At 33.8% G+C, this 8,010-nt stretch overlaps 1 long non-coding RNA gene across 1 annotated transcript; it reads right to left on the bottom strand.

Annotated features, from left to right (window-relative positions):
- Positions 1-417: 417 nt before the first annotated feature.
- On the bottom strand, positions 418-2,913 carry LOC129890396 (uncharacterized). The gene is made up of 3 exons (XR_008767021.1): positions 2,807-2,913; positions 2,621-2,712; positions 418-2,053 (listed from the first exon to the last, which is right to left on the bottom strand). It is a non-coding gene; the product is annotated as an uncharacterized LOC129890396 (long non-coding RNA).
- Positions 2,914-8,010: the final 5,097 nt, after the last annotated feature.

The raw sequence follows: 8,010 nt of genomic DNA, 5'->3' as shown, positions 1-8,010 counted from the left end.
AGCTAGATAAAAAAGAAATGATGTGGCACCTCTCAATGGCCAAGGATCCTATTTATCTTTTTTCTCCTTCATTTAGCCTTTTCTTTAATTATTCCTCATTTATAAATTTACAAAATATCAATCAATGACACCAAATTCTACAAAATACTCATAAGACAATAACTATATGTTGGTCTTTTAGCATTTTAATATTAATATTAATATTTAGTTATATTAACTTGCTTGCACTTTGCAAATTGTAGCTGTTGCACTGCTTTCTATCCATTGGTGCCATTGCATGCCCTTATTAACTCTCATTTAGGGAGCCTTTTATGTATAATATTTATTTCCTTAAGTTACATTTCCCTCATAATTGTGCAGCAATTGCATTTGCATGTTCACGGCATTATATGCCTTTCTTTATTAGTTAGTGGTCAAATGTGGCCATTAGTGCCATTTTTTTTAAACTTATGTAACCTTTAGACATTCATTTATCTTATTAATTTTTTCACACCCCGATATTAATAGGGTGTGATGGGCACCCGATCCCATGCTTGGAGCCGAGCGAACCCGCTGCTTCATAGTACATACTTAATCTCTTTAGATTTTTACATCAATAAGAAATGAAAACTATAGCTAAGCTTCTCGAATCTTTTTTTTCTCCAAAATCTATCATCCCATAAAACTCGTGACGTATGACATAATAACCTATCGGCTGGTGACACCACTTACAAAGCTGACACTCTATACCCACGACTCTGTCTGCAAAGTCTCTAACTTCGAATGAAACATCATAGCGCATAAACTCTGACTCGGCAGCACTCCAGAACAAGTGGAGTTTCTAACCCCGCTGGAACATCTTCTACAATAGCTTCTACTCATCTGAGTGTACCTGCGCGGCATGAAACGCAGCCTCCGAAGAAAAAAGGGGTCAGTACGAGCTTTGTACTGAGTATGTAAGGCATGAATAGTAACATAGTAAGGAATATAAATATGAATAATAACATAATAGAAATATAGAATATATCATGAGGTAGAGAAGCAACCTGTACATATGAGTGCCTTTTAGGCCGGATGCCATGCATGCTTGTCTTATCTTTATAAACATTTCTTTTTCATATACATAGAAAATAAAAGTCATATCACCGAACAACGTCGGCTCGCCCACATATGTCCCGCGTCCGGGATGAAAATTACTCCAACTGATCAGGTGGGAATGCGCCTATAGCGCCACATATACACCTCCCCATATCCCCCATATACATATACATATACATATAGACAACATGCACGAGAGCCCAATGAAAGTCGTGTATTTATCGGAGTGACGGAAGGTCGGTAACCTCCGATTATATTATAGACTAACCATGGTCGCTTTGTCTCACCTTGAAGGAACAATTATTATAAGATGAGACTATCAACGAAGGATACTATTAAGAGAACGTAGAATAAGGTCACAATCTTGTAAGGCGCCAAATTGTATACATATGCACATAGGACTAATTTTCAAGACTCGTAGAATAATCAGAATGAGCTATGATTTAAAAATCAGGACAAGAGTCATGTCAAGTACCTTTCGAAAATTTCCATGGATTATATCACAATAAAACTTTTGGAATCATATACACATATCTAAGCACGAGAAAATATCCTTTGGAAACTCAAGAAAATTGGCCATCCTAGTGGCTCTACGAATAGGACTTCCTTGAAATTGTATAAAATGTCATATACTTGTTTCATAAAAACCCATGCCAAAAGAAAGAGTAGTTCTATATACTTATGTCAAAACATGCCAAGAGAAAGAAGGGTAAACCTTTGTTTTGGGAAACTATAGATATTTTGGAAAACATTGACGGGTTATAAGAAGTCATTTCCTTGGGACCATTGACACCTAGCTTTTGAAAACAAAGAAAATATGGAAGCACTTATGAAACCATAACATCGGAATCATGCCTTGAAAGAAAAGGGTAAGCCTTACATACTTATGCCAAATACATGCCAAAAGAAGGAACAGTTAGCTTTACATACCTGTGCCGCGCCTTACTAGCTACGCTTATGCGTCCAACTTGTTTTTCTATATTCAAGAGAGTTGACATATTCATTAGATTCACCACCATATACTTGTCTTAATCCTTCAAATAAATTAATTTCCAATCTGCCGAAATTTCGGCAGCATCTCCCCTATAAATACACCATCCCCGAGATCTCAACTCGGCCACCATGTCAACAACCATATCAACAATAACAACCAGCAGTATATATACAATCAAATCACCTCAACTTTACACAACACAAGCTCCAAACAACTAGCATAAAACTACGATATCAAAATAGAGTTTTTAACCTTTATTTCATAAAATCTTTAACCATACCAACCGGGGGGTCGTGTGGCTGCAACCAGCAGCACCCACACCCTTTTTAAAACACTTTAAATCCCTGCAACATGCAACCCAACCAGCTGCAACCGCAGCACCACAACGACAACACACTATTCGACTTCGATTTAACTACTACGACTTTAATTTAGTAGTTTCTAACATCAAGCATCCTTATACAATTTCTCTACTTCCAGCCATATTTAGGACATGTAATACACCTCATAACAACATCATAAACTCCAACTTGAAAGGAAAACCCTTACCTTGCCCAAAACTCGTCAAACTCGTCGAAACTTGCCTTAGAAGCTCTCCTAGCGCGGCTAGAACTTTGAGACTGCTTGGTGACATTTTGGTGCTGCTCCAAACCATAAATTTTCATTAACAATACCTTCATAACATCATGGTATACCTTATATAATTAATTCACGGAACGAAATTGGAAAACTTACCTCTTTTCTCCTCCAAATCCATAGGTCTTTCTCTCTAGTCTAGAGCTTCTCTTCTTCTCTTCTTTTATTTTCTAGACTTTTCTTGAAAGAAATGGAACTTATGAGATATTGATGACTAAAAGTCATCAACATATATATATATATATATATATATATATATATATATATATATATATATAGGCTACTTTAAGGGGTGACATGTGTCAACCCCTAAGTGGTGACACATGTCAAGTCCTAAGTGGTGACACGTGTCAATCCCTCATTGGGCCAACACATCTCTCTCCTCCAATGGCGGGCTGCCATGTGGCATGTGGGGCCCACCCCTACATGAATTTTCTTGAACACTTTGTGAAATTCTCATTTTACCCCTAGCATTCCACAATATTACCATAGGCCACTTTGCGAATTTTTCTTTTTGCCCTTAGCCTTTCCCAATATTTCCACACTACTAATGTTCATAAATAATATTCATAACCAACTTGTATAAAAAAAAATTGGAAGATGGTCATTCCCTTAACCTTACCATGACTACCTTGAAATATCCAACCGTATAAAATACGGGATATAACAAATGTCTCTATATTTTTTCTATTTATTGCAAGGAAGATTTTATTATCTATAAAGAGTGATGGTCTTATTTTATTTTGTGTACAGGAAACTATAGAATGCATATATAAAAGTTAGTTTAAAAAAAAGAGTTCTTATTAGTTAAAGGGATGTGGTGTTTATGTGAAGCTTTGGACTCAACTTTTGTTCAAAATTTGTTGAGTTAGACATTATGATTTGATTGTTGTATCACGGAGGATACAAGTTAAAAAAATTACTGTTGGATCGGTGACAAGTTTTGTTGCAGTGAACTTGAATTTCCTTAAAGAGAACGAGATATCCGCGCCTCAGCCTGAAGAGATTTTATTTTTTTCATTTTATTTTTCAATTGTAATTTTTAATTTCACCAATACTATACAATTACACCTATATCAAATTAAAATCAATAAAGACTAGAAACCTTTTTTGACTCCTTTCTTGCTCAGATACATAATTTTTTTCCTTATATGATTCCTTCATCTCCTTCTAATTTTCACTATCTTTTCTTTGCATTCTTAGGACTATAATCTTAATCTTGTTATTAAAATGTATGGAAAAATATTAAATAGTAACAATAACTTTTGAAAGTAATAAAAGACAGAATCTGGACTGAAACTGAAAATAATAATAGTATATGAAAAATTATTGTAAGAACAAAATCGAGCCCACTGAATACACAGTGTGTCCTTAAGGAAATTATTCCCCTCAACGTACCCGAGGTTTTGGAATCTTTCCTCCCAAGATAAAACGATTTACTAACCAAAATAGAGGTACTGCAAATTCTAGTGACTGCGAACCACTCGAAGGTTGTATATCACACGATTTTAGGAAGTGCAGAAAGAAGAAGAAGAAGATGTTATTTCAGAAATTTCGTATGGAATATTCTGAGGATTAACAGATATATATAGCCTGTTTGCACCTTTTAAGAAAAGGCACTTGTTGGGAAAATGTTTGCCTGTTGAGAAAAGATTTGCAACTTTTCGAACAAGGCAACCTTTCAAAAATTCGTTGGAAAAAACGGAGGGAAATAATTTTTAAATTAATCCGGGAAGGTCGGGTCACGGGTCAGGATTTTCCACTTAATTAATTAAATAATAAATAATATTAATTAATTAAAAAATTAAAGGAAATTTGGTCCAAAAAAATTATTAATCAATTGACCGAAGCCGAGCCGAGCGAGCGACGACGACGACGGCGCAAGGGGAGACCCTCTTCTTGACCCTTTAACAATATGAAGGAGTGCTTTTACTTTTAAGTAGGAGACTTTTTCTTTCCACCACCTATGTGGGACTAATGCTTATTTCATAAAGCAAGAGAGAACAAATCATTTTTCCCTCCACTTTTTTTCCCTCCATTTCCTATTCAACCTATCAATTAAACCCAACAAATCTTATTTTGGATTTGAACAGTTACTTACTTAGTTGTTAATTTACTTATGAAGGTTATCAATGCTTCATGTTGTTGTTGTTGTTATGCAGGAAGCAAATTTTTATTGAGAAGTAATATAATGGAGTTAAATAATGAAGGTAATGTTTTGTTGGTTTAGTACTTTTTTCTTAAGATTGAAATTTTTACTTTTTTTTTAAAGGAAAATAATCACACACGTCAATTTAGATGTTAATTTACTTATAACGATTATCAGTGCTTCATATTATTGTTGTTACATAGTCAGTGAGTGTTTTTTTGGAGAAGTAACATCATGGAGCTATGTAATGTTTATTGGTTTAATATGTTTTTTTTCTTAAAATTGAAATTTACGTTTTTTTTAAAGAAAAATTATTACACATGCCAAAATACAATTCTTTTTGATGGATTAAAAATGTTTTCTTATTTGCCATTTCTTCCGTGTAGGAATATATTAAAAATGAGCTTAGATGTATTTTTTTTTAAAAAAAAAATAGTTCAAATTGAAGTTGAAACTAATAATTCTTTCTTAAATTGATTATGCGATTTGCTTTAAAATAGTTAGAGTCTTATGAATGAGTAGCCTATTTTCTAATGTTTCTGCATTGATTTTTTAGAATTGACTTTAGTTCATACTCTTGAAATTAATATAATATTACATAAAGCCCAAAATATTATAGAGATACATATACCATGATATTTGATTTACCCGACACATAGGATGTAAAATGCAAATTCTCTGTTTAACGTTATGATAGTATCAATTGTCATTTCATGTTTTACGCTTTGATCATCATTATACTTTCTTTGATTAATCAAAATTATCTTTTAACAATGACAAAGTGAAAAAAATTCATGTCTGAGCTCTCTGATCGAGTGAAAAAAATTCATGTCTAGACCCATTAACAATGACAGAGTACCAATTATTAGCCATGATTCACCAAATCATATCAATGATGGTCTCACCGAATCCCATTCTTCTCAGTATTAGACAAGTATAGGACCATAAAAATCTATCGTATGCTTTAGCCATATCTAACTTGATAACCACATTCTCTCCAATAGTAGGCTTCCTGATATCATGAATAATCTCCCGTGCTAGCATGATATTTTCTGAGATGCTTCTTCCTTTTACAAACTCCGACTGATTAGGAGAGATAAAACCAGAAAGAATAGGAGCAAGCCTGAGGCAAATAAGCTTTGATATGATCTTGTTGGTAAAATTACTGAGGCTACTGGGTCTATATCAGAAAGTGTATTCGGATGGTCTACTTTGGGAGTAAGACAAAACAAGCATGCGAAAAGAATTTAGGCATAGCATGACCACAAAAGAAGGAGTTAACCACTGCTAGTAGGTCCACCACAATAATTTTCCAGCAAGCTTGGAAATTTTTTCCATTCATACCATTCGAACCGGCTGCAGAATTAAGATTCATGGAGAAAACCACATGTTTCAATTCCTCAAGGCTAAGCATGGCTTGAAGACTATCATTCTGAACATCTGTAACCATTCTAGGAATGTAGTTCAAACTTCAGCGGTAAATATTTTCTGAAAGTGATCACAAGCAGCTCTAACAATCGGTTCATCACCCTGAATCCAATCTCCCTCCTCATTGGTAATCTTGTGAATAAATAACCGTCTTATTCTACCTCTAATTAGGGCATGGAAATACTTAGTGTTAGCATCCCCATCCTTAAACCAATGAAGCTGAGTTTTTTGGTTGAGAATGTTTTCTTCTAATTTTAGAAATCTGATGTATTCGGCATTGAGAGCATGCAATTTCATCCTGTTCTCATCATTATTAGACGCTATTAGATTGTCTTTGGAACTTTTCACCAAATCTTCATATTCTTTAACCTTGGCAAAAATATCACCGAATTCTATTCTCGACCATTTACTGAGGGTGGACGAAAGCCTTTTCATTTTCTGGTGGAAGGACCATTTACTAAGGGGTAAAAATTTAACTATACAATTTAGGCACCCAAATTGCTCATATATAACAGTAGTTTGATATTTCACCAACTTAACAATAGAATATTTATAAAATAAAATAAAAATTAAAAAAAATCTGAAATTAGGCAAAAATAAATGAATTGGATTTCAATTCCTTATTTACTCCCTTCAGTTATTTACTTTCCACAAATATCTTAATTATTAGTTAATGTTTCTCTTTCATAAACCTCAAAAGAACGTATTATAACCAAAAGCAAACTATCTATCTATCTATCTATCTATCTATCTATATATATATACATATATATATGTAAGATAATATTTAGTTATGATTGTGAAATTATTATAATTTTAGAAGTTAATATGTTGTTACGACCCAAAATGGGTCATGAATGGCACCCACACTTAACCTCCTAAGTGGGAGAACCAACGATAGAAACCTCAACTTATAAAATATGACAATAACGCGGAAGCTCAATTTATGAGAGTAAAGAGTAATTAAACCACTAAAGTCTATTAGATACATTTTCCCAAAATCTGAAGGTCATCACTTTAAGGACATCTAATTCTAAAATACTACGCCTAAAAATATCAAACACCAGAATAAATAAATAACTTAATGTGTTCAAAAACTAAGGACATCATGCCATGTTCAAGAGAATCCAACACGAGCTAGAAGGAATAACTCACCCTGAAACCTGATGTGCTGGACATTGTCTAGAGTTGAGGTCGAGTCAAAGTCGATGGAACACTCGTTGCACTCCATAAAATAAAAAAAAAGAAAAATACAAGTAGGGGTCAGTACAGGACAACATGTACTGAGTAGGTATCATCGGCTGACTCAAAATAGAGATCAATATGCATAAAGTAATAACGAGAAATCATTCATAGAACTTAACATGTGACAACCAACAAGATCAAAATCAAGTGACAACACAATGAAAAATTACATAAACAATCAACAATATTAAGATCACACATGAGGACTCAGGCCTCCACATCACGCTCTTATGGGAAATGAGTTATTGGAGATTGGATAGTATTAAGTCATTTTAATTTATTTTCCTTTAATATTACCATGTCGGAATATGACACCCGATCCAAATATACCATGCCGGAATGTGACACCCGATCCAAATATACCGTGGTGGAATGTGACATCCGATCCAAACATAATTAATTTATCATTCTTTATTATTATATTCCACTTCATTAACAATATTTCATCAAGCCTTCTTTGTTCAAGACACCATTTTTGATA

This window comes from Solanum dulcamara, chromosome 5 (genome assembly GCF_947179165.1).
Source record: "Solanum dulcamara chromosome 5, daSolDulc1.2, whole genome shotgun sequence".
Taxonomy (NCBI): domain Eukaryota; kingdom Viridiplantae; phylum Streptophyta; class Magnoliopsida; order Solanales; family Solanaceae; genus Solanum; species Solanum dulcamara.
The sequence above is the reverse complement of the archived record's forward strand: the minus strand, read 5'-3'. Positions and strand labels throughout refer to the sequence as shown.